This window comes from Vigna angularis, chromosome 4 (assembly GCF_016808095.1).
Source record: "Vigna angularis cultivar LongXiaoDou No.4 chromosome 4, ASM1680809v1, whole genome shotgun sequence".
NCBI classification, from domain to species: Eukaryota; Viridiplantae; Streptophyta; class Magnoliopsida; order Fabales; family Fabaceae; genus Vigna; species Vigna angularis.
Window position 1 is genome coordinate 27200669 of NC_068973.1, and position 25297 is coordinate 27225965.

Below are 25297 nucleotides of genomic sequence, written 5' to 3' on the forward strand. Positions count from 1 at the left end.
TCTGGACAGGACTTTTGGTCTCGGTTCTCTACATAACCGATGTCATAGGGTCATGATATTCTCATTGCAGACTAACTTTTGAAATGACAAGTTTTCTAGAAATGACCTATAACCTCGGTTCTATAGAACCGTTGCCATATTTAACGTTGCAGGTTGACTTTTCAATTCGCAACCTTATGGACAGCTCTATGGCCTCAGTTGGTTTGAAAATCGGTGTCATAAAATATTTATGATTCGATTATATCGTGAGCCAAGACATAAAGTTTGAAACAAATTTCAAAATTTTCATTGAAAAAATTATTTTTTATTTTTTCGGAAGGCTTTAGGTAGTGGTTCTTAGTAGAACCGAGGCCATAGAGTCCTTATTACTTCAGTTAATAAAATAACCAAGGTAATATGTGTTCTTATGGTTATATTTCGCGAAATAACAAAGCCTCCTCTTTCACATTTCTTCCTCACTTTGTCTCCGCGTTTTCTTCTTCTTTACTCAAACCCCTTATACGACGAAGCTTTCAACGACCAACATATGTAATTTTTCTTTCATTTTACACAAATGTTTGTTGATTAACTACCTAAGGGATGCTTTTATTTCGTTTTGACCAATGGATTTCGTGTACAGGATACTCTTTTCTTTTGATCAATTACTTTTTTCCCTTACCGACGCAACGATTTATTTTGGCACTGAACTTTGATGGTTAGTTTCGTTTTAATGAACTTTCGTTTTCGTTTTTTGAGCTTTTATACACCATAGGGTAAAACTAAAAATATATTTAAAATAACTCCAAATGACCTAAAAATTTGTTCAAAGCACCAAAATACCATGACAAACTCCCACGAAAAAAATTGCATCAAAATTCAAAGTGTAAGTATATGAAATATTTTTGCAAAGTTTGAAAAATATAAATAAATTAACGAAAATTAGAAAACAACTTTTTTTTTAAATCTAGAAGGAATAATCGGCTAAGCTAGCTGGTACGGTGTTGAAAATTTTTTTCTACCCTAAATCGATATATAATATAATCAAATAAGCCAACCGGAGCAAATGTTACAATCGTTTAAAGATCTACAACCCAATTTTTTTTTATTTTTTTAGGTTTACTTCTTCGATTCTTTTGAACCAAGGCAAAATCATGACCCTTTATGCTTCGGTTGCTAACTGATACCTGAAATCACTCTTTTTTTACCTCGTTTGAATATAACTCGGTTCGAAAATCGTTGCCAAATGTCAAAAATAACCATTGTCGTAATCCTTCGTTGCACTAGTGTGCAAATTTGCGTGAGAGAGATGGAAGAATCCATACATATAGGGGAGATATGAGATTTCTTATTGTTCATTATTACAAAGATGAAAATAATCTCGCCATCAATGTGAAGGTTGGATGCATTTAATATTGGCGTAAAAAGGTCCTGAGTTAGCTGCGTTGATAGGCGAAAAGAGGAGAAGTGTTGGACTATAACATTTGTCGGGTGCAAAACTTGGTGTGACTATGTTGTTTTAATGTTGAAGGTGGTCCTCATTCACAACAACAATGTCGCTACTAGGGTGATGGTTCTTCGTTTTGGTCAGTGTTGGTTTGTTTTCGTGGAGAAGAAAAGGGTTTGCATTCAAAACTTATTTCAAATTACTATGTATATGACAATTTTTATTTCTTATGTTTAACTTAATTATAACCCATACATTTCAATTACAACTTTGAATACCCCAATATTACTAATATTAATAATAATAATAATAATAATAATAATAAAATTAAACCCTTCAAGATTCATTGATGAAAGTCGTTGCAGAGCGTCATCGGTTTACAGTAGAGTTGCCAACCTTCGTCAAGTTGTTATCCCTCGTTAAGCCCCTCGTCAAGAGGTCTTTGAATGCAAAATGATGAGTGAGTCACATAGATGTGTTGAGATGGTGAGTGATTGTGTTTGTCCTTGATAATTTTTTGTAGGTCAGTAGTGTTAAGGCATATGCATGCATAGACTTTGGATTTAATTGAAGGAAAAGGAAATTAAGGCATGGTAATGAAGTTGTGCGGAAGTTGTAGACAAAATCGATTCTCTCTCCCTCTTACGTAGCCAAGAGTCAATTTTATAGGGTATTTTGGTCCTTGACATATTCATGAAGAGGATATCCTCTCACATATCCTTATTCATGCATGGATGCCTCTCCTAAATCCTCACCTCCAAATCTTTACATATTCATTGAAACAAACATATCACACACCCATAAATTCATCCTCACATGTTTGCTCTAACTATACTATTCTTCAAAACAAATGTTCAATAAAAAAAATCACACGTAATCGTTAAAATTGATATGTGAACATGTTGGTAATTGGTTAATATAAAGACATCAAAATTAATTTGTTTATGAAATTATTACTATATTATTATGTCAATTAAATTTTTCACAAAAATATTTATTTTTTAGTTTCAGTTCTCACTCTTTTTACATTAATTTAAAAAAAATTATTTATTACTCTCTTTTAATAAAATAAAATCTTAAAGTGAAATTGGAGTATTGTTGGGCCATATGAAGAAAGTCATTTGAGGCTTTCTACCTTTGTCTAAAATGTTTTTGTGCTAGTCATTAATTTGAAATACCTATGATATCTAGTTGGATGCATAAAGGACCACATGATCTATTATATATTTAGCTTGATTAACAATGTAGCTTCCCAAATTACATATAATTAGTACAAGAGTTTACATAATTGATTATGTATGATCCATACGTAAATTAATAATTTTTGTTAAGAAGCCTACTAAATAGATTATACATTAGTCATAATTAATTATATAACCTTTTCATAAAGCATAGGATTCAATGCATTATACAACCTTTTCTATTTTGTGTTTTCTTACATTTTTCTTTTCGCATTATCTAAATAGACAAAAAAAAATTAGAAATTTATAAAACTTTAATATGGATATTTTTCTGACGCAAACAAAGGGTGACGTCAGATTGAATATGATTTTTTTTGTGATAAGAAAATAAAAGAGAGCGCGTAGAAGAATGCATTAACAGGAGAGAGACCTGCATAAATGGGACAGCACAAGAGAAGCATCGATGAGGGAGATGATATGCATACGGATCGGCGGCGGCGGCGGCGTGAAGTTCGAGGGAAAAGCTTGAGTTGAGCTTCGGGCAGGAGGAAAAAAGAGGACACGTGTGAGTGATTGTGAAACGTGTGGCTGATGTTACAATCTGAATCGCAATATCTCTCTGTCTGGGGTCTCAGTCTCGGTCACTTCATTCACATGTGGTGTTTGCACCACCGTTCATTCCATCGCTTCTACACACACAATCCTCCCTCACCGTCAGATCAATCCACTGGTTGTTCTTACATCTTTCTCAAACGCCATACCCAACGCCCAACAACAAACAATAACTATGCATGTTCACGCTTCCACTATTCTTCTTATTCTCTCTTCAAAATATATTCATATAAATTAAATTTGATATTCTAAAATATATTAATTTTTTTAATATATTAAAATCATTATTTTGAAAATAAAACAATATGAAAATATAAAAAATTAGTGTCAGAACCATTAAAAACACACTAAAAATTCCATTTGAGTGGAAGACAAATGTCGAGTAAGCGGAGCTGGAAATCAGAAAGTGAAAGACAGGTGTGAGCAGTCGAGTGGTCGTTCGGGTTTGGAGGATAGAAGTAAAACTTAGTTTTTCAAAATTCACGCCACTCTCTGCATGCAACCATCTTCTTCAATCTTCTGAAACTCCATTTTTCTCCTCCTTCTCTCTAAAAAGCTCTTACTTCTCTCTACAAAATCTCACTCTTTTCTTCTTCCGATCATCAAACAGACCACACTTGAGCATTTCCGACGTCGAGGACGTTCGTTTGAACCGATCAGTTTCGGGTTCTGAGTTTGTAAGTTCTCTCTTCATTCAGCCGGTTGGTTTCCTAGTACATGCAAACCTAGTTTATGGGTTGCATGAGTCAATCATCTTGTTCTGAGAGTTTCTGGATTTCTGTTTGGTTTAGTTTCTTAAGGCGTGACTGTAGAACGCTAAGGTCTCTAAGAAAGGTGAACCCGTATTCTGAACTGTGAACGTTCGGTCACGCTTAGAGGTAAGAGAAGCTTATATAATTTGATTAAGATTCTTGTTTTGAATAGATGTACGTTCATTGATTTCTGAATGAATATGAAGTATGATTGTTGATATGTTTTGACTGTATAAAGTGTGAATATTTACTATGATATGGATGTATGAATGTATGAAGATAGATGTTGAGAAATGTATTGATAAGATTATGAATTCTAAGTCTAGAGTTTTATGTGAAAATTGATGTTCGTCACTGAAGATCTTTGACCGTTGGGTTTTCCTGTGGACTCGGTTGGAACTGGATTCTTTCATTTGGAAAGAATTCCAGTTGAGGATCGAGCGTCTTTGTTCTGTAATATCTGTATATAAGCATTCAACCAAGGATATTCGTTCCTTGGTTTTTGATGGTAAACTTAAGTATATTTATATGTATTTGTATATTTCGTTCGTTCGTGAACACTATTTAAATGGTATCTTATTATATTTATCAAGCCTTTCTTCTAAAAGTTTAGTAGTGCTCGGTCTTACACCAAGCGCTCGATCTTACACCAAGCGCTCGTACTAAGTAGTGCTCCGTCTTTCACCAAGCGTTCTTACTAAGTAAGTGCTCGGTCTTACACCAGGCGCTCGTTCTCGTTTCCGTAATCTATCTTTATAATAAGAGCATTCGTCCAAACTCCATAGAGTTCGCTCTCTATAGTGCTCAGTCTTCAACTGACATTCGGTTTCCTTGAGGTTTAGCTCATTAAGAAGCTAAGTATTTATTGGCGATCGGTTTCTTCATATGATTCCATCAAGTACTATTATTTGGTGTCCTACAGTACCTGTCTCAATTGGTTTTGGCCTAGAGTCCTAATACTCGGCCTAGGCTTTACGGTGTTCGGTTTGAACTCTCAAGAGTCAGTTCATTAAATTGGCTCACTTGCTAAACAACATTCGATTATATTAGTCTCTGAGAAGTATTATTATATTTGGTCCTTTTCACAACTAGTGAGTAACTCTCTCAATTTGATTATGTTTGAGTTGGAGACATCTCGGTCTCACTCCAAGTGTTCAGTCTTGTTCTGGATTAAAAACTAACGTGCGGTATTTGGTATCCTAAGGGATCATTATTCAAATTGGTTCAGTTGAGGTTTTAATAATGAAAGATGATAGAATACGATATGGATGAAATGACTTTGGTTATGGAAGAGTGTTCCGGGGAGGAATATCTCATGATTTGATATTGGAATGGTAAAGTATGAATGTAGGCACGCTAAGCTGGCGGTTCATCCTGATATTCCGTGATTACTCGTTTCTCACGTAGAGAAGGGTAAGTCATGTGTGGGAATGGCAAGAGGTCCTCGTCCTTATGGTTAATTTGGACGGAACGGACTAACCTCGGGTGACAGCTGTTGAGGGTATCCCAGTTACTACATCACCCGGGTGCACGAACGTCGTAGCTACACAGAATTCATACAGTCTGGACTGTCAGAGTCTAGTATTAGGCTTTGCATGAAAGAGTTAATGAGTTATCTTGTTTAAACTGATTGAGTGAAATATATGTTGATAATTGAATTAAATTACATAAGCTTACCCTATTTCCTGTCTTGTCCGTTTTGTACGTTCGGTGGTTGTCCTTCTGTTGTAATGATCATCCGTGTGGATGTGAGCAGGAGGAGAAGTTTTGCTGGAAGAGGCACTGGAAGAAGAAAGTTTGGTCGAGGTAGAAGTTAAGACCGAACAGTAGAGCCCTTCGGTCAGTAGTTAGTTTCTTTGTGTGATAATCATTCGGTCATCTGTTGTTTTCTTCTTTTGTATGACCGTTCGGTACGTCTTCTGTAAACCGTTCGGCCATAAGCGTTCGTCTCATCTTTTGTAAGACTGATCTGGAATATTATTAATATGTGATTATTCCCGTATATAATTTTTATACTGTATTTTTGGGATGTTACATTAATGGTATCAGAGCAGTTTTGTTCCTTAAAAACACTGTAGGTTATGAGTACTATGTTTTTGCTGTGTACTCAGTGTTCGGTCATGTAGTTTCTGACTCTTTGAATTAATCTGATGATTTTCTTTTTCTCTACTTCTCAGAGAAGAGATAGCTCCTAGACCTCCTCCTCAACCTACCGATCGGGATACATCTGATAACACTAGATTGCTAGAGTCAATGATAGAGGCTCTACAACAACAGAACGCTACTCTAGTACAACAAAATATGGTGGCTCTACAGAGCTTAGAGGCTGCTAGAGTGAACGGTGAAGTAACTCAAAGGTAGTTAATGGAGATATTGACAGCCACTAGGAATACAGCTGGGGCGTCCACTTCCTCTAGGAATCACCAAACCGAATGGAGTTTGGAGAGTTTTCTCCAACATCACCCTGCCAAGTTCAATGGGAAGTGCTTTCCTAATGAGGCCGATCAGTGACTACGTGATATGGAGCGGATCTACAATGCCAAGAGGTGCCCGGATGACAATAGACTTGCATTCACAGAGTATCTCTTGACTGGGGAGGCCAATCATTGGTGGAGTAGTATGAAGATGATGTTAGAAGAGGGTCGAAATCTTATCTCTTGGGAAGTTTTCATAAGCAAATTCTATGAAGAGTACTTTTCAGACAACGTTCGTTTCGCAAGAGGTTGAATTTCTTTCAAACTAAACTACATTTTGATCATAAAGAAACCATAATTTTTGTCCTCCAAATCCAACGGCGTTAAAAAAAGGCCGAGGTGGCTAACGACGGAGTTGCACGATTTTTTTTTTGACATTGAGTCAGTCTTTCTCAGCTTTTCTTCCTCCCTCTCCCTCGTCTCCTTCCTTCCATCTCCACTCCCTCCATCATCTTCACTAAATCCTCCAAACTGATTGAGATAAATATTAAATGAAACATTTTGATAAATTTAAACCATAATATAAATGTAGCAGTAAAGTTTATTTTATTTTATTTTACTACGGAGAACTACCTCAAAAAAAGTGAAAATCAAGTACTTTTTTTTTCATATGATTTTGTGCAGGTCATGGGTGTGCTTGCTGCACGACTTTGCATGCAGAAATCATTTAATTATTGAAAAGCAAAGAAGAACACAGTACTAGAAGAGATAATGGAGAAATGTGCGTCCATGTTTGGATTGCATTCACATCATCTTAAAGTTGGGAATCACTTACCACTTTAGGCTTTATTCTTTTGAGATGATTTGGGAAGATGATTTGAGAGAGATGATTTGAATGAATTTGAATAGATTTGAGGGTAATATTTTTGTTGTTTTTTTGAGTGGATTTGTGGGTAATTGAGAGTAGATTTGAAAGTAAAGTTTGTGAGAATTAGTGTAGGATTTGATTGATAGGACAGAGTTAAAAAATTTGTTTAATTGATAGAAATTAAAGATTACCAAAATGTCCCTAGTTATTAAAGTAATATAAAATGATATTTGTTAATGTTATATTTAATTGTAAAAATGTTTATAAAAAGTAAAAAAGTAAAAATAATTAATAAAATTAATTTTAAAATGTAAAAAAATTAATAATTATTTAAACAATACCATATTTTAGCTTAGTATAATTTTAAGATTAAAAAATTAAAATATACTTTTATTTTGATGATAAAAGTTTAAATAGAAAACATATACTTTAAAATAATGTATTTTATTTAATTAAATAAAGTCATTTTTTCTTAATATAATTTTAAAATAAGTAGTTATGCCTTATATTTGACACAAAAAGCGCTTCAGTGGAATTCAACACTGCACTTAAGAATCCAATACACTTTCAAACGTTAATATTATCGTTTTTTTATATTATGCAGGACTGCACATTGTCTTGGAATTTTTAATAATGGTACAGGGCGTATAGGTCATTTACTCATAAATCAGTGCAAATCCTTTCGAAATTGAGAGATGGTCTGAAGAGTGAAATTTGTGCAAATCATCGCTTTTCTATCGTTGCAAATCAGCACAAGCAAACACGATTTTTTCGTAAATCCATCTTCCCTAATTCGCGTAAACAGGAAATTCCTTTCATCTGAACACAGCGTTAAAGTTGAAAACACCTTTCTTTCCAGTTATGGGTTTTGGCGCCCCATCTGTTCCCTTTTCCACCGTCACCTCTCTCTCTTCAACTTCTCTTTCTCTCTCATTCCTCCAAACCCATTCCAATTCTCACTCTCATGGGTTACCTCTCTTGCAATGCCCAATCCGCAATCGCCACCTGCGACCCTCACTTCAAGAAGCACAAACCCCTCGCTGCCAAACCAATTCGCCACTTCAACTACGCCAAAATCTCCGTCGTCGCTTCTGGCTTCTCCGCCGATACCTTTCTGGGTAGAGGCAACCATGGCAGAGTCTACAAATCTACCCTTGACGGCGGAAAGCTCCTTGCCGCTGTCAAAACAACCAAACCGGTCTCTGCTTCGAAGAACGACTCCACTAAATGCACCGGCTGCTACAACTGCACAAGTCCCGTGGAGAGCAAGATCGAGATCCTCTCTCAAGTTCCGAGCCCCTCATAGGTTTTTTTGTTTGGAGGATTTGGTGAAGATGATGGAGGGAGTGGAAGATGGAAGGAAGGAGACGAGGGAGAGGGAGGGAGAAAAGCTGAGAAAGACTGACTCAATATCAGAAAAAAAAATCGTGCAACTTCACCGTTAGTCACCTCGACCTTTTTTTAATGCCGTTGGGTTTGAAGGACAAAAATTATAGTTTTTTTAAGAAAAATGATCAAAATGTAACTTAATTTAAAAGAGAAACTAAAAATAAATTTGTTTGATAGTTTAGGGACTAAAAACATATTTAACCCTAAAACTTATCAGCAAACAATAAATATCCACATAAAATATCATAATATTCATACACGTCTTATCAATAATTGGATAATTAAATATCATATCTATTACATCCTAATATTCATTAAAAGTATCAATTTAATATCAGTTTGCTCCAGAATTTCCATTACTACGATTTTTTTTTTCGCAATCTGTATGTCATATAAAAAATGTTATTGGAAAATATAATGCTTTAAAAAAATCGTTAAATTTTAATCATTAATTATAAATAGCTTATTTAAGTAAACGTTGTGAATAAATATTTCATCTATACAAATTTTATTAATAAACGTGCTAGTATGAAAAAAAAAAATTATGACAAAACTAACAATGAAACTTAAAAAAAAAATTCAAAATTTAAAAACACAATTCAAAAAATGAGATTATTACCACCTGCAAGATTGAACCAACAAGTAAAACCAGTAATGAATTTGAAACAACAATGAAAATCAAGAAATCACTGTTCGAAAACTGAAACCCGAAAATTCAAACAAAGGATAATGTTACACTTAAATCGGAAAACCAAATGAAAACGAAGATATGGTAAATCTCCCTCGCATAAACCTTCCAGCTTCAAGATAAACCTCCAAACACTCGTTTGCACCATGCCTTCAAGCTTAATTACACCTTGCAAATAAACCTATCTCAACCAAATGTTATTTCAAATGAAAAAGGTACAAATGGAAAGATTTTGTCAACTAATTTTTGGGGTTAGATTGAAAAAACATATTTTTAATATCTAGTGTTTATGTAAAGTCTATAATTTTTATTATAGAAAAGCTGATAAGAGATAATAATTAAGAATAAACATTCTTTTTATGTATGTAGATTATTTTTTAAAACACAAATCTATCTAAATCTTTAATTTTTTTCTCTTTTAGTTCAAATCTCAATATTTTCATTTTATCTTATTTAATTTGCATGCTTTTACTTCGTACACTCCTCTTACTTAATTTTTACACCAATTAATAAAAGGGTAAAAGATTATTTTGCCCCTAAGATAAAATACAAATAAAACAAAAGTTTCTCTTAACTCTTTCTCTTCCTAGAATTGAATCCATAATCATTCAATCCTAGATCATCCTTTTATCAACAAGTCAACCCATCACATTGGTAAGATCAAACACACAAAATTAACAACATATCAAACATGTGTTGCACTTTATCAAAATAAATGAAAATAATTAACATAACAATTATGTTCTAAGAACTACTTAAACCTCGAACATCAATTATCAAACGATAGTACTCAAGTCTCAAAACCACTTTATTTTCTAATTATTGTATATTTCTTGGGTCTTACAAGGTTGAATCACCAAGTCGATCGGCCAAGCCGATTAGTTGAGATGATCTTTCAATATTGAAAAGTTGATAGAGAAATCGAGGTAGAGAGGTTGAGGTCGACTAGTTGAGCCAACCGACTAGGTCGACTGATTGAGGTGAGTTGTCATGACTAAAAAGTCAACAGAGAAATTAAGGTTGATAGGTGAGGCTGACTTAACCATCCAACTAGTTGAGCTGGGATTTTAAGACTGAAAAATCTATAGAGAAATTGAGACCTAAAGGATGAGGCTGACTGGTAGAGGCTGAGTAGTCGAGGCCGAGGAATAGGGGTTAATTGATCGAGCTAAGATTTCAAGACTAATAAGTTGATGGAGAAATTGAGGTCGATAGGTGATAAGTGCAAAAAAGTAGTAAATTTTCATATGGAATTTTGGCACTTCTGTTTTGAATTGGGTACATTTGTATCAATTTTCCCTAATCTAAGAAAGATGAAAAGTAATCACATGTTTCTGAGTTGTTGATTAAAAGGAAATCATTTGATCCCTATTTTGTATATATTTCAGGTAAATTAAGAGAGAAGAGTAAATCCTGCAACATTTCGCCCAAGCTAGAATGATCTCGCTTAAGCTAGATTCATCCAGGAAGCCATTGATTTTAAAGTCATTTTCGCTTAAGCGAGAATAATTTAGCTTAAGCGAGAATGACTATCTTCTCCAAGAAGTTTCTTCTCGCTTAAGCGAGAATAATTTAGCTTAAGCGAGAATTCGGGCAGTATTTATACTCATGAGTTAGAAAGAAAAAAAGGACGGAGAGCTACGGAGAAAGAAGTACCGAAAGAGTTTTTCTTCCACTTTAGTTGTAGGATCTTCTTCTTCATCTCTTAGAATGCTAATGGCTACTATGAGTGGCTGATCTCTTCTCTTGGGATTGAATGTAATCGATTCGAACTCGGATGTAATCTGGTGATATTTATGTATAGCATTTCTGTTTTTATTCAACACTGGTATTTTTGTTCCGCTCTTAATGCTTGATTCTGCCTGATCAATAGTTTCATGAATGTGGATTTTAGACTTGACTGGAAAGTATTTCTAAAACCCTGATCTGAGCAAGAATACTTGATACTCTATGATGCTAGGGATAGATTTCAGTTTATCAATTGCTTATAACACTTGAATATAATGTTGGACAGTTTGTTGGATATGTGAGGAATCAATATTCAAGGAACTGATCTTATGAATTTTATATGCGAGGAATCGATATAAATGACTTTTGTGTGTTGCATCAATGTTGGTAATTTCAGTTGCTATATGTTTGTATTCATCCAGATTGCAGACGAGTGAGATAGATGAATTCAATCCCAACTTCTCATATTAATCTTCGTTAAGTTATTTGTTGTTATTATTTTACTTTCACGCAACGTAGTTTTATTTATCAACATCAATCATGAATCAAATTGAGCATCCTTGTATATATACTGTTTGAGATAAAAATTTATCTGTTTAATCGAAACTGTTCCTCGTGGATTCGACACTCTTACTAAAAAATCATTATACTACAGTTGACTATTGGTACGCTTGCCAAAAGTTTAACAATAGGTAAGGCAATTTTGTCGAGTTGATTGATTGTGCTGAGATGTCAAGACTAAAAAGTCGATAGAGAAATTGAGGCCGAGAGGAAGGGGCTGATTGATCGAGGTTGTAAGGTTAATACCGTGAAGTTAAGGTCAAGAAAGTGCGAGATGTCAAGAGTGAAAATTCGACAAAGGAATTAAGGTCGATGATGAGTGCATATATATTTATACCAACATTTATGGTTTAAATTATAAATTTTGATGAAATTCTTGTGATTAAATGGTTTATTTGAATAGGATTTGTGTGAAGTGAACTTATTAAGTTTGGGAATTAAAAGGGCTTAAAAAGTGAATTTTAGTTACATAATTTATTTTTGGATAGGGGACTTCCACTTGGCAGTGCCCCCATTGTATAGTCCTCATTAGGTCAAAAAGCTCAAAGTTGGTCAAACAAGGAGTTAAAATGCAAAGATTAACATCTTTTGGGTCTTTCTACAATTTTTTAGGAATAGGAATGACTAAATTGGAATTTTGGGAAAAGTTTTGTTGTTAAAAATTTATTAGATGTTCTATAAGATAATTAGTCTGAAAATATCAACAGAAAATAATTTCCAAATATTTTTAAAACTGACAAAATTTGTTAAATATTTGAGAGATATTACCTTATCATATAAGAGATTTTGTCAACAGAAAAATCAGAATCCAAGCCCAATCAAGTTCTATATAAAGAGACCAAGGGGAAGCAGAAGAGAAACTCAACACTCTACATTTAGCAACTCCACCACTCCTCTCACTTTTATTTTTATCATGTCTTCCACTCCATTTATGGAGGGCTAAACTTCTAGGGCTATTTCACTGTAATTTCATTATGTATTCTGAGGTTAAGTTGAATTAATGTTTTGATTTCTTTTGATTATTGAATTGGGTTATCTTTCTTCTATGTCGTTTATCTCTCAATCACGTCAAAAGTATTTGTTTTTACATCATAAGGTGTTTGAATCTACATGCATATTGATCATATAAGTTCAAGGGTTTCTAGGTTTGATTGAGAATGTACTTTGATTGAATTTAGGAGCTTTCATATTATTGAATGAGTTTTTGCTACCAATTGAAAATGTACTTTGATTAGTGGTAAGAACTTTAACAACAATTAATTGAGAATTTACTTTGATTAATTAACTTTTAATTTGGTAAGAGATTAAAAAATAGACATGATTAAATACAATAAGATTTAATTGACAATGTATTTTCGTTGAATTTATTGTGAATAATCTAGAACGGTCTTGCTTTTGATTGAGAATCTACTTTGGTTAATTGTAAGATCGCCCTCAAATTAATTAGAATGTACTTTAATTAATTTGAAACTCAAACAATAATCAATTGAATAATAATTTGTGGATAATCGATGATGAATCTATCTTGAAAAAGTAGTGGAATTAGCCTATTTTATTATAATTGTTTTAAAGTCTATTATTTGTTCTTTAATTAAACTCACAACATTCTTCAATATTAATTTCATTATGATAGATTTTTACTTTTATTTTAAGCATTGATTGCATTTTATTAACCTTTCAGAGTCTTCATAAGAGTCAAGTATTTGAAAATAAATTTCATATTGTGTTAATGATAGTGTATTAGTCAACAAGATGAGACTGACATGTTGAGGCAGACCGATGAAGATTGAAAGGTAAGAATGAGAAGTCAAAACTGTGAAGTTGAGGTCAACTGGCTGAGCCGAAATGTCAATACAAAAAATTTGACAAACAAATCGAGGCTGAGAGGTTGTGATGACTTGGGCCCAAGCCCAATTATCTTTGTGTAGTATTTCTTTTACTTTTATTAAAGCATGTGTAAAAGGTGTTAGGCATGTGGTAGATAGGAGGGACTTTTTGTCCTATATATAGACATGCCACCACCTTTTGTAAAGAACTTTTGAGCATAATGAATTGTTATTATGTTGAGTGCACTCCAGAGCAATTCTACCTTGAAAGTCAGGGCTAGAGAATCTCAAAGGATTTCTTCTAGCCACCTTCCATCTCACAACATCCATTCTCTCATTTCCTATCTTAAGTTTCTCACTCCTCCGTATAATCACCTTTCCTCCATCCAGCGGATGCGCTTGGCACGTGTCAGTTCTCCTCGTAGACACATCCCTTATCGCTATGTCATCAGCCTTATCAGCCATGTTTCATTCTCGCATCTTAGAGCAACACGTCTTCATTTCGCGTCTTCATCTGTGTTCTCTCTCTCTCTCGAGAGTTCTTCAACCACGAACCACATCATCACAAAACCTTCATTGTAAGCCAGTTCCACTAAACCTTGCCTCGGATCCTTTTTATCCTTGCTATTTCACACTTTCGCACCGATTGAACGCCCATACACTCAACCTCAGCTCATTATCTAAGGTTTCTCCCAATTTCCACAGATTAAACATTCGCTTCCAACCTTTTCCACCGTTTAATCGAACCATTTCACTGATTAAACCACCATACCCGATATTCAACCTCCACCGAACAAACCACAATCCTAGGGTTTTCCTAAGATTGTTCGTTGTTTCAGTCTTCGTCATCCTTCAACTCTATTTCCGCTGCGTCTCCAATTTCTTCCATGATTTGCTCTAGATTCTCCGACTCTTCTCCGATCTGCCATGACCAGGGGGTCATCAGGTTGAGGCCTACTAGCCAAGCTGACTGGCTGAGTGGTAGAGACCAAAGACCAGCTAAGCCGACTGGCCGAGTGATAGAAGCCAATCATTTGAGGTTGGTCATGCCAAGAGGGAGAGGGCTTAAAGTTTTATCTCTTATTTGTGCTTCCTCTTCATTTCTCACATCATAGTTGAAACATCCCAAAATATATCATTAAACTATATAATAGTCATCTCAGATTTAATATAATAGATCAGTTATGGACAGGAATATAAAGTGATATTTACAGTCATCCAAAAAGAACCATAAATTTAAACTTTATATACAATATAGTTGTGTCAAAACTATATACAGGAGTAGTAATATCAACCACCAAAAGAAGACAAATCTAAAACATATAACTACTAATCTATCTATGCATTAGGGGCATCTTCATCAAGAACCTGCTCCACTTTCACCTCACATCACCATTTGCTCACACCCACCAGATGATCATCGCCCAGATTTAAGTACAAGCACATACAAACAATACACAAACACAAGGGTAAACTAGATACAAAACAAGTCATATAACATTTAGAATAAGGCGTAAAAGTATCATATATAACATACATCAACCCACACATCTTAATATACAAGGACCTAAATTGACTATTCGGATTTAGAATGAATGTCGAGCTATGGTGGGTTGTGCACTTGTGGTGGCCTCTACTACTTTGCAAAGCCATTGCCAACGGGTTTCACCCTACCACACTCACAAGGTTAGTTTGTTCCACGCCTTGGATCATACTCGAAGCACCCAAGACTAAGATCTCCCGCTACTCTCACGACATGTGTCAATCTTCTCTACTTGAGAATGAAAGACCATTAGAATGCCAAGGTAACCCCCAAGATCCTACATTCATACTAATGATACTTGAAATCAACACCAAGAAGTTTCTCCTTGGAACTCATTTCCACACCTTTGAAACAATTCATATCACTTCACATTCACATAGTATACCAATACATGAGACTACTGATAATAAATTAAAGAAATAAAAACACCCTTAAGAGTCATCTGAAAACACACAATAACACAATTTCTTCATGGCATCATGATACTCATATTTAGATAAAGAAGACAGCTTTGAAACCCTCACTAACAACTTCGACAGGATCCCAAACCCCCCAAAACGACCTAAAAACGTTTAAAATGGACATCCAGAACCTTGAAAACTCTTCAAACTAGTGTAGTGGTGATTTCCGGACAACAATAATCGATTATCATATTTGATAATTGATTATTACCGAGAGTTTTGAAGAAAATATGACCCTCTAACTAGAATAATCGATTATCAAGTGAGATAATCGATTATTCTTATCAGTTTTTTACATGATCAATTTAGAATCTGTAACACTAATATTGATCCAGAAACATGTTTATAGTACTATATTTCTCATTTGGATAGGAATTAGATGTATCAAACCAATTCAATAACTCAAAAGTGTCTAAACTTAATTCTATCATGCTATTATCTACTATTATCTCTTCCACAATAGATTTCACTTATTTAAAGATCTAGACAAGTCATAATAGGTCTAATAATACACTCTAAACTTCCCAAAACCGTTCACAACCCTTTCCTAAAAAATCACACTACTCAAAACCCCACTTTTACACTAAAAACACTACAAAACTTCCCCAATGAAGTACCCCTTTTGTTTCATATCAGATTTTAATCAAAGGACACCTCTAAGAAGTCTTAAATGATCATACAACAGTGTTAAACTAGTTACTTCCTCACTCCCAAACTTATCTCTCAAACTCACCCAACAAAACATCTATTTTTGACCTTAAAATCCAAGTAATTGACTCTTCTTTACTCCAAACACTTTGAATTCAGTTTTAAATCATCATAAAACTTCACCACCATGCACAATTATAACAAGAGAGGCATTAGAAACACACCATCCCAAATATGCAATAGTCAGACCATCATTGATCATCATTTAAACACCATGAATATTAGTATAAGTCTACAATTTCACTCCATCAAAATTATCATGCATGCAAGCACTGAATTTACGCAAAAAACATAATAGAAATACAAATACTAGCTTCCCTTACCTAATACTTTTCTCCTTCACGGCAACACCTAAGATCACGAGACGCTAGACATAAACCCCTTTGCGAAATCGTAACCCCGAAATCACGAGAAATTTGAAAGAGGAAAGGAACCCCAAATTCGAACCCTAAAACGATCGTGAAGAACGTTGTGTCAGAGTCACCAAAAACTCACCGTGAAGAAGTCGCAACTCCGTTGTCATGAAAAGAATGTTGTCGCTGCACCCACGAATGGAAACGTCTTTCCACGGGGAGGAATGGGTTTCCTACTGTTGCTCTATTTCTCTCACACTAGGGTTTTGCAAAGAAAAAAAAAGAAGGAAAAAGGGAGAGTGGTGAGGGAAAAAGAAGAGAAAGAAGGGAAAGTGAAAGAAGAATATAAGAGAGGAGAAAATAAGGATACGAAGAAAAGAGGTAAAGAAGAAGAAAAAGGGTTCTTACAATAGTTATGTGATCCATATGTTGGTTGCTAACTTCTTTCACTATTGTCTTGCTCGTCTTGTTCCTTGTGGTTACCATGTGAGTAAAAGAAATGCTCGCTCAACCTTAAAATGGGAGCCAAAATTTTTTTTCTAAGGTCTAGCGATCTCTCGGTTCTCAAAGGCTCACTGGACTTCTCTTGCTGCAACTGGTTCTCAAGTTTTATGTCTTGTCGATTGTCCACACCGCTCGGAGGGTTCTTGCAAAATGTTTTCTGATTAGAGCTGTCAAAACGGATAATCCGACTCGATCCGGTCCGGCCCACCACAGGTTCGTCACTTGGTGAGCCAACCCAACCTGACTCACCTATTAGCGAGCTGAAAAAATTCGAACCTGCCTCGACCCACCATGGGTTGGTAGGTTAAACGAGTTGGCTCACTAACTCACTTAATTATAAGTTTTTTTTTAAATAAAAAAAATTATAATTTTTTTAATTCAAATCTAGATAAATTTCACTATAAAATGATGTTAAACTCCAACGACAATTCAAAAATAAAATAAAAATATCATACAATCCAAGCGTAATCCAAAAACAAGCACAAAAGGCAAACAAATAAGTTTTTAATATTGATGATTTTTTTATCACTTGTCCATTTATAATATTAGAGTCTTGAATAGATAAATCTATAATATTTTTCTCTCTTGAAACATCTTTTTCAATCCCCATCTACAATATAATAAAAAAATGCTAACTAATAATATTGAAAAAAAAATTAAATTATATTATGTGGGTTGGTGAGCCAGTTCTGCTCACCATGGGTTCAACCCGGATGAGCCGGGTTCAACCCATTTTAAATACCCTAATTCTGACGTTCAAATTAGATAGGATCTGAGTAAAGGAGTATTAAGTCACTAGTAAATATACAACTTTTTAACTCAGACATTATGCTTCGGTTTCAAAAAAACCAAAGCATACAAAAATGCGGTGGCAATTTCTTAATTATGACGACATTATATGCCTCGGTTTAGTGCGAATCGATGCCTAAGGAGGTATACTGCCTCAATTCTCTGACAAACCGAGGCAAAAGACCCTACTAAATCAGACTTTTCACTTGACAGCTTTTTCGAAATAGGCCTAGTGCCTCAATTCTCTGACCTTCCGAGGCAAAAAACCCTGACAGCTTTTTCATAATAGCCTTATTGCCTTGATTATCTGACTAACCGAGGCAAAAAAACCTTAATAGCTTTTTTGAAATAGGCCTATTGCCTATGTTCTCTGACCAATGGAGGCAGTATGTCCTGCCAGAAACTGATTCTAAACATTTCAAATCTATTTTGTCAACCTCTATTGCCTCGGTTTCATTTTAACTGATGTCATAGGCCCTTTATGCCTCAGTTTAAGCGCGAATCGATGCCTATAGTTAGTAGATATTTTTAAATTTTTCATTTACAACTTTATTTTGATTTTTTTCTGGAAGGTTTATGCATCAGTTGCTTTGATAATAGAGGTAATAGTCTCTTTGATAGTTAAATTCCAAAGGCGTAAAACAGTAAACACATTTTCACACTTTCTTCTTCTTCCGCTAGAGAATGCGAACTGTTGCTTCCCATCTCGCGCGAATAGTTTGTCGCTCCGTTGTCGCTGCCTCCACCACTAGTCGTCGCTGTTGCCTCCACCATTGGCCGTTGCCGCTGCCTCCACCACTGGTCGTCATCTCCTCCGCTTCATCCTCATCGGTGTTGCCGCGTTCATCCTCCTAATCCTCTTCCTTGTCTTCCTCATATAGGTCATCCTCCGCCCCACTAAGCCCCGCTTCACCCTCCAAGACACCACCCTCTTTACCTTCAACCTCTCTTCCCCCATCCCCAACACCGTCTTTCTCACCAATGAGGTCACCCTATCCGCCACAACCCCAACTGAATCAGTGTCTACTAACACGCACTCCACCTCCATGCCTCCTACTGTAGCTATCAAATCTCCCTCCCCATCGCTGTCCTCGACACCTACCAGGGCCACCACAACTTCATCGTCTGGTCGCCCTTTTTCTGAATAGGCAAAAGTCTCAATTTCTAGAAAAGAAAAGGCATCTACCGCCTCGATTCGAATCCAACCGAGGTAAAAGCCCCGACATACTGCCTCGGTTCTGAATCGAGGCAAAAGAGCTCATTTTTGTCTCGCCTGTATATACCTCGGTTCATGAACCGCTGCATATAGATGAAAATAATCAGTGTCGTTTCCCTTTACTACACTAGTGAATACAATATTGCATGTGTATGAACAACTATAACTTATACCTTTATTTAATGTATTTGTTATTTTTTTTACTTTTCTTTTGCCTAATCAGATTTTAATCATACCGTAATAAGAATTAGTGGGTTGATTCGTAATTATTATTAGTTAAGTGTTAATCTAAGTTTTATTTTACAACCGGTTAATCTTATCATTCGATTAAGATGATTGACCTCAAATAATCAATAAAAATATCAACTAAAGTGATAATTGAAAATAATCGATTATGATGATCAATAAGTGATCGACACAAAATTTACTAATCCGTCTACTTCACTCAAAAGATATACACCTTACAATTTCGGAATGAAGAGTCAACTTAGAATCCATCTTGGATTTGTGAGGACATCTTCATCCTTGTAAATGTATACAAGTATTTTGCAATATTTGAAAATGTTGGTTTTGAATGAACTTTCGTCCTCTTTAATTACTTTTTTGTCTTCTGTGATCCAAAAGATTAATGTCACATCATTGATGTCTCGAAATCAATTATTTAAATGCATCTTATAACAAATAATCAGAGTTATATGTTGTTATTATTTTTAGCGAAGATCAAATATAACTTAATAAAAACTACCAGATTACATATGTGTTTGTAACAATAACTACACAATTCTTCTGCTGCATAGAACAAGTAGATTGGTTAGTTATTACATGTAATCCAACATTTAAAGGAATATTAGTTAGGCAAGTTACGTGAGGAATTGACCCGTGTTACCTAATTATCTTTATTTTGAAGTTAATTAGCTCAAAAGCTTATTTGTATCTAAATATGCGTGGTCTAAAGTTGCATGCTGACATATTGCTTTATCAAATTGTCACATTCAGAAAAGAAAAAAAAATTGTATCAAGTTGATATTAGAGATTCAAATTTTTCTTACTTTTACTTACACACTACCACTTTAATATATAATCTTCCGCCAAAAAAAATTAAAAATAACCCTTATTAGAGCTTAAAACTTCAAACTAAGTTTACAGATGGAAACATGTTGGTTGGCCCAGTTTATATTCCTGTCGGACTGGTATTAGAATCACTATGGCGAGTTTAAATTCAGTTCACCATTTTCTTCCTTTATTATAGTTTATTCATAAAAAAGTTTTGAATTTTTCTTTTTAAGAAATTGCATTGAATGATTCGTTATCATTCTTTCTTTGGGTTTTATTGTTATATTTATTATTATTATGATTTTATCCAATATCAAGTATATGATGATTATGATGTTTTTCTTTAATTTTTCAGCTAAAAGGAGTGATGTTTGAAACCTGTTATTTTTGGTGAAATTTTTCTTAACAAGTAATTTTCCTTTACGAAGGAGAAACAACCTTACGGTAGATGAAAAGAATTTTACAAGTGGGTAAATTGTAGGAAGAAGTAATTTGTTTTACGGGTCCTAACAGCCTTCAATTCAGGTCCATTATGTAAAAGGCACTAAGCAGATTAAGATGCTGAATCAACTCAACGAAAAAGAACACTTTTCTTGAAAATCATTGGAACAGAAAAGTTATACAAAATCTACCGTGCCTTATCTATTAAACTTTAATTAGTAGGTTCTTTGCTTAGCCACTCCTTCCTCCACATGTATACCACTTTTCCTACCAACCAATCTTCAATCTTCACTCATTTTTTACTCTCCCACCACCAATTATGTCAAACCTTTGTGCATTAGGGACACCTACACCGACACTTCTATTCCATATTCTATTCACAACACAAACTTCTCACAAAAACCCTCTCACAAAAACAACAAAAGAGGGAAAATAAACCAAAATTAGGTCTCTATCTCAATCTTTAAGCTAAATCAGAAAAATCAAAATTTAAGGTCGCCTTCTAGCTGCACGAAAACTACCCATCATTCACCAACAGATTCCAAGTCAAACTCGTGATCAACTTCAAACACTTTTTTCTTAACAACATCCTTAAACAAAGTTATTTGTGGGGGTTACAATTTCACTATTGATGTGACAACTTTCATTGAAAAAAGATACAACTATTCTTAGTAATTTTAAGAGTTGATAGACAATTTATAAAACTGATTACTTTAAAATTGTTAAATATGGCATGATGAAATAAAAAACTTGCCAGAGTTCTTAAATCTCATGTAATGTTACAGGACTCAGAAAACAGCACCCGTAGATACACCATTGAACATGCTCTAACAATAATTATATAATTCCACCATCAATGCCGTTTACCCGGTTCTCTTGTCTCCTTATTCCGTACAAAAAGAATTCCACTGTTCACAATGGGACACACCTCAACATGCAGTGATTGCAGTGTTTAACAAAATGAAAAAGAAAAAAAGAAAAAGTTAGCCAAACCATCTTTTATGCGCTTTGGCTATAGTTTATAGTTTTTCCATTTTTGTGGAGAAGTGGTGGAGCCAAACCCATTGTTGCAAGTTTTGAATCGGAAAAGAAAGCACCACAATTAAAAATAATGCATTGTATTATATATCCTTATAATTTCAGTCACATGAAGCTCACAATATGTGTAAGTGGCGTTTATTCATCTTCTCTTTCAAAGTTTCAAGGAGTCAGCATGTACACACCAATAGTTTATACGACTATTCAAGCCAAGAAAACAGCACTATTGCATTGAAACGAAGCTTAAATTTTGTAAATAACAGAAATATTCAAAAGAGAACAAAGACTTGGGAGAACGCATGCGATCGCAGCAGCATTTTTTAAGATTTCCAGCTTTGGAATACAGCTTTAGCCCACTCAGTAGAATACACAACGAATGTGGGGTCAAAAACTGTGTATGATCATCGCCAACTTAATATATATATATATATATATATATATTTATAGAAAGATAAATTTCATGATTAGATAATTGCATATTTGAAATAAAAGATGTTGAAGCGAAAAGGACGTTTTTGTTGAATGGAGAAGTATGCGATGTCAGCGTCAGTGGAGTGTACATACATTGTGTGAAGTTCAAATTAGTCACTCAACATCGCAGACGTCAATCAACTTCTGTTCTGCATTATGGTTTTGGTATCAGTGTTTGGGCTTTCTGTGTCTATCACAGCCAGAGAACGTGCATGTTACAAGTTGCCCTAGGCGACACCTTTGGTCGACCATGACTATTTCTACTTAAGAGCATAACAATTCAAACACAAAATTCGATTGTTCTACCAAACCTTCTAACGTTACAAACTTTTGCACTCATATCAAAGCATTAGTCTTCGGATTTGTTAATAGGATAGCACTGTTTTTAAATGTAAGACTGGTAGTTGACACCAATAAACTAACGAATTTAAATCTGCAAAACATTTTGTTGTAATCTTTTCCTCAAAACCTTTTTTTAACGAGGAACATGTTTGTCCATACTTTTTGTGTGGGGGAGGGGTGTGAATGATTTGACATTGTGGTTTTTGTACTGCTAATTAAGAACCACAATCTCACTGGAATTGAAGTTGATCCCCAAAAGTAAGCAAATGGACTTCTATGATGAGTATCTATGAAGGAACTGAATCAAAGAACTGTGTATATCTTCTACCTTCAATCGATCACCTCCACGTGATTTTCTGTCCCGTTTTTCTCTAATTGTTTCTACAAAACCCAATTCATAGGATCACTCTTCTATGTTTACTCTCTCCTTCTGTGTGATTGAATTCATTCCTGCATAGAAAAGAACAACTTTTTAGTTCAAAAGTGTAAGATATGTCTTATGAATGAGTACACATACATACCTTATGTTCTGGAATTTAATAAATACAAGTAACAACGGATGGGTAATTTTAAAAAATGGATTCCTGGATATGGCTTTTGGCAAGAATGATTGCTTATTATTTTTCATTATCATCCGTTTCTGAAAGAATTTAGGCATAATAGAGAATGTTGGTCCATTCTAAAATTGTTATATTATTGCGTAACCACATTAATAAAAAAAAGTGATACGCTGGAAATTAGATGATAAATTTAATTTCAAAATAAAAGTTATGATATACAGTTTTTGTTTTTGTTAGAGAATATACACAGCAATAATCTACTTCCGTTTCATGCATAAATGAAAGTAGAACAATGGATGAACCAATCCAAAAGTGGCCCAAAATTAAGTGTAAAGATGGCCCAATTCAAATTAAATATAAATATTAATATTATATGGAAAAAACTTATAGCAACGGATCCGTGGCGCAATGGTAGCGCGTCTGACTCCAGATCAGAAGGTTGCGTGTTCGATTCACGTCGGGTTCAAACTCCAATCCTTAAATTTTTAATTTCAATAGATTTTGCATTCTTGTCTTATACTGTTGATGATGAAATATATCCAAAAATTATTTTCTGAAAGAAAAAGTGCATAATTGTTAGAATAAATACTTATTTTATTAATTTTAATATGTGAGTGATTCTCTTGTACAAAATGCTCAAACTTATATGTGATATTGTAAGATTAATAACTCTTTTTAATAGTAAATATTCAGTTTGGGTCCTGTTTGAGATTTCTTATAAAAGAAATCAGACCAAACCGAAGATTAAAAAAATACTATGAAATAATTTAGTAAACTTTTAATGTTTTTTTTTTCAGAAATAAGAACCTAATTTATATTTGTTTATAATGATAGAAAAAAGTTTAAAAGAAAAACTATCATTGAAAATGTTATGATTTTAATCAGATTATAATTTCTTTCCGCCCTGATTATCTTGTATAGTTGATAAAAACATCTAAAAGTAACATATGTAAGAAAAAAGAAATAGACTGAAGTGATTGTTTCTTAAGAAAAGTACAGTAAAACTGTACAAACGGGCTTACAATGAATAGTGACGATACAATATATTAGGAACTTTTTCTACTTTTCTTAATTACATATTTCATTTAAAGAGAAAGTGTGAAATCATATGCATTTAGGAATGTCAATAAGTATTTTAAAATACTTACTAATATCCGTGAATACTACATATATTAAAAAAAAAATTTTATAAATTTTAAAAATAAAATCATAATATATATATATATATATAAATTAATTTTAATTTTAATTAAATTAAATTTAATAAAATATAAATAAATTTTTTATTTTAATTTTTTTGGGTAATGGATATCTATGGATACAGGTAGTATGATACTCGCACTCAACCCGTTTATTCACGATTGTTAAAATATTCGTTACCTATAGGACATAAATATATGCGAATATCAATTATTTGTTGTGGATTTTATTTACGGATACCCATAAGTATGAGTATTTTTATCATTCCTATATGTATAAGTTGTAACATTCCAATTTCACACATAATATTACATAATTAATACTTGAAATAAATTGTTATGAGTATAAAATTATTATAGTTATTCAAAGTATAATTGTAATAATTATGAAGGTACTACATCTTATTGAAAGTCATTGCCAATGGAATACACCATGTCATCCACAAGGTTAGCCCATTTACATGTATGGTCAAAGCAATGTCCATAAACTAGAACCTCATGCTTCTATTATCATATACATCATCCTTCTCTACTTAAGATTGGATGGTTATTAGTATATTAGGATAATCTTCAACGTCAGGACAAGCTAATGAATAACCACCACAAAATCTCTCCACGAGATCCCTGGACAAACTCATACAATAAATGCACTCATCATATATTCTCATACCACTTTCTTAGGTATATTGCACAACAACTTAACAACATACGTATGATCTTAGAACTTCAGAACTTTAGAAAAAAATTGTAGTTTCAAAAATGTATGATCTTGCATTCAAATTAAATGTAATTGAATGAGTGACACAGTGCAAAAAGAATAAACTCAATTTGATAACTGTAGAAAAAATTATGCACCAAACAAACAACAAAGGTCAAAGTGATCACCAACCTAAAGTACTGGAATATTACATGAACAATTGCTCTAACTACAAGCCTTTAATTAAATATTTGATCGATCAAAGTAAATAATAACATATTTAAAACTCGTAGTAAGATGGTTAATGAAGCAAAAATCTTAATTTTAACGAGATGACTCAAAAATATAATTAAAGTGGTGTTGAATTCCCTTAAAAATGCGAAACTCATTTCTCTAAGCACAAACATCCAACTAATAGTCCTAGTGGTCAAAGTGAATACAAATATGTTAGAAATGATATATCAAAATTTCAAGTGAATC

The 25297-nt window shown here is 33.9% G+C and overlaps 1 non-coding gene across 1 annotated transcript; it reads left to right on the plus strand.

Annotated features, from left to right (window-relative positions):
• Positions 1–23315: 23315 nt before the first annotated feature.
• TRNAW-CCA (transfer RNA tryptophan (anticodon CCA)) lies at positions 23316–23387 on the plus strand. The gene has a single exon. It is a non-coding gene; the product is annotated as a tRNA-Trp (tRNA).
• The last annotated feature ends 1910 nt before the right edge of the window (positions 23388–25297 follow it).